Source organism: Mandrillus leucophaeus, unplaced genomic scaffold (genome assembly GCF_000951045.1).
Source record: "Mandrillus leucophaeus isolate KB7577 unplaced genomic scaffold, Mleu.le_1.0 Scaffold2217, whole genome shotgun sequence".
Lineage (NCBI taxonomy): Eukaryota > Metazoa > Chordata > Mammalia > Primates > Cercopithecidae > Mandrillus > Mandrillus leucophaeus.
In genome coordinates, this window is record NW_012102274.1 from 17,196 (window position 1) to 20,348 (window position 3,153).

The 3,153-nt window shown below is 35.9% G+C and overlaps 1 pseudogene; it reads left to right on the forward strand.

The window, feature by feature from the left end:
* Positions 1 to 2,756, forward strand: part of LOC105540556 — a 12,907-nt pseudogene extending 10,151 nt beyond the window's left edge.
* Positions 2,757 to 3,153: the final 397 nt, after the last annotated feature.

Below are 3,153 nucleotides of genomic sequence, written 5' to 3' on the forward strand. Positions count from 1 at the left end.
GTCCTCTCCAGGTACTTTCTTCCCTAGAGTTTGTTCCCTTTGAAATTTAACACTAAGCCCATGAAGTCGAAAGTGGTTTTTTGAAAAGCATCGATGTACTACAGAGATAAGAAATGCACAAAGGAGAGGGATGGTAGTAAGTTGGTTCTGTAAATACTGTGTAAAGACCTTTCTGTTTCTCTGCAGTGAAGAAACAATTGGCGATACCAGTGATTCCATGGAGTTTGTACTGCTCAACATTGCAGAAATGAACAAGCTCTGGGTGCGAATGCAGCATCAGGGACATAGCCGAGATAGAGAAAAAAGGAGAACGAGAATGACAAGAACTGAGAATTTTAATGGAAACAAATTTGGTGCGCCTCAGTCAGTTTGAAGGCATAAATGTGGAACGTTACAAACAGGTTTATATCTTTTTGTTACCTCTTCTTATGTTCTGAGATAAAATGAAATCTGATTTTTAAAATTACAATATTTTTGTTACTTTGAAAAAATCTTAAAATAATTTTTACTAAAGAAGACTTAAATAAACAGAAAGATATATATGCAATGTTTGTGGATTGGAAGACTGAATATTGTCAAGATAGCATTTTTTAAAAAATTGATCTATAGATCCGATGTAATCTCAGTCAAAATCCCAGCAGACTTTTGTAGAAATTAAGAAGTTGATTCTAAAGTTTATATGAAGAAACAAAGAACCTGGAACAGCTACAACAAATTTGAAAAGGAAGAACCAAGTTGAAAGACCCAAACAACCCGAATTCATGATTTACTCTAAAGCTACAGTGAGAGCCTGTGTGGTATTGGTGAAAAGGATAGATACACAAATCAGTGGAGGAGAATAAAACAGGGAATGGCAAACTTTACCTGTGAGGGATCAGACAATAAATGGTTTTTGGCTTTGCAAGACGTATGCTGTACAACAAGCTTATCCAACCTGCGGCCCAGGGCAGCTTGGAACGTGGCCCAACACAAGTTTGAAAACTTTAAAACATGAGATTTTTCGGTTTTGTTTTTTTTTTTTTAAAGCTCAGCAGCTATTATTAGTGTATTTTATGTGTGGCCCAAGACAATTCTTCTTCTAATTCTTCTTCAAGCCAAACGATTGGACACCGCTGGTCTACAACTACTAACACTGCAGATATGGTGCAAAAGCAGCCACAGACAATATGGAAGTGAACGGGCATGGCCGTGTTCCAGTAAAACTTTATTTGTAAAAACAAGCAGCAGCTCAATTTACCCATCTCTGACTAGACAATCCAAAATAGACCCAGATATTTATGATCAGTTATTTTTGATAAAAGTACAAAGGCCACCTTTTCAGCAAGTGATTCTGGAACAATTGGATGTTTGTATGCAAACAACAAAAAACCCTGAACCTTGACCCTCATCCCTTATACCGTACAGAAAAAACAAAATCTATCCGAGACCTAAATATAGAACCTAAAACTGTTAGAAGAAAACACAGAGGAAATCTTTATGACCTAGGATTAGACAAAGATTTCTGAGGATACACAAAAATGCACAAGCCATGAAGAAAAAAGCTCACTTTTGAGAGGCAAAGGCAGATGGATCACTTGAGTCCAGGAGTTTGAGACAAGCCTGGGCACTATAGGAAGACCCCATCTCTACAAAAATTACCAAAATTAGCTGGGCATGGCGGAATGTACCTGTAGTCCCAGCTACTCAGGAGGCTTGAGGCGGGAGGATGGCTTGAGCCCAGGAGGTGGACGTTGCTTTGAGTGGAGAGTGTCCCGCTGCACTCCAGCCTGGGCAACAGAACAAGACCTTGTCTCAAAAAGAAAATAGCTTTTAAAGTTTAGAAGTGAAGTCTTGGTAATAAAAATCTCAAATACGATGTTCAAGTTAGTAGTTCAAATGTGTGACTAGTTTAAGATTTTGAAAACAGATTTTAACCACTACGTGTGTTTTTTTTCTCTTTTAGATTGTTTTGACTGGCATATTGGAGCAAGTTGTAAACTGTAGGGATTCTTTGGCTCAAGAATAGCTCATGGAGTGTATTATTCAGGTAGGTGGGAACATTTATTTCATTTTTTAAGGACCTATTTTATCTTTCATTCAATTTAATTGTTTTGAAAACATTTTGATGGAATAGGAAATAAGCTTTCCTGAATAAAGAACTTTCCTTGCTGGGTGTAGTGACTCACACCTGTAATCCCAGCACTTTGGGAGTTCAAGGTGGGAGGATCTCTTGAGGCCAGGAGTTCAAAACCAGCCTGGGCAAATAGCAAGATGTCATTTCTATAAAAAATTAAAATCTTTTTTTAATGCTTCTTTTTTTTCGTGTAATCTTGCTTCTTCTAAAAATAATTTAAAAACAGGATTTTCTGTTTCTGACTTATAACTTGGTCTTTGTATCAATGTGGTTTGTTTTCCTCCAAACTATAGGAATGAGTCATGTGAGTTTTCTCAGTCTCCCTAGCTTTAGTTTAATTGTAGGTGCACTTTGTGTATTGGAATATTTCTGTCTGAGCTTGTGTTTAGTAGAGAGGTTCAGAAGTAATGTGTTTGAATTTAGTTGTATAAGATTACAGTGTTTTTTCCCACAAATGTGAACTTTACCATATGTGAGTTTAGAATATTATGTGAAATACTTTTACTTGTATTGATCATTTGATTTTCAGGTTTTCCCTGATGAATTTCACCTCCAGACTTTGAATCCTTTTCTTCGGGCCTGTGCTGAGTTATACCAGAATGTAAACGTGAAAAACATAATCATTGCTTTAATTGATACGTAAGACCTTCCAGCACTGGAGGACACACGCTCAGACTTGGGAATAATGAATTTTAAACATTTTTTGAATTATTTGTCTCTGTTACATCTTTATCACAACAATGATCTTAATTTAATTATACTATAAATAATGTAGCTTTGTGAGTATCAGTACTAGGTACTTGCCTTGGTTAGACATGAAAGAGGCTTAACTGAAATGTGCAGGAGACATGAAGATAATATATTTATTCTGTGTGTTTATTTGACATTTAAAGACATTGTACAGACTTATTTTCTAAACTGTACAAATCCAAAGATAATATTGAAGAACAAAATTTGTTTTTTACCTGATGTAAGTATCTTGCAGTGGGAACTCATTTGATTTAGAGTAACCATAAGATACAGACGATTGAAAATGTTCA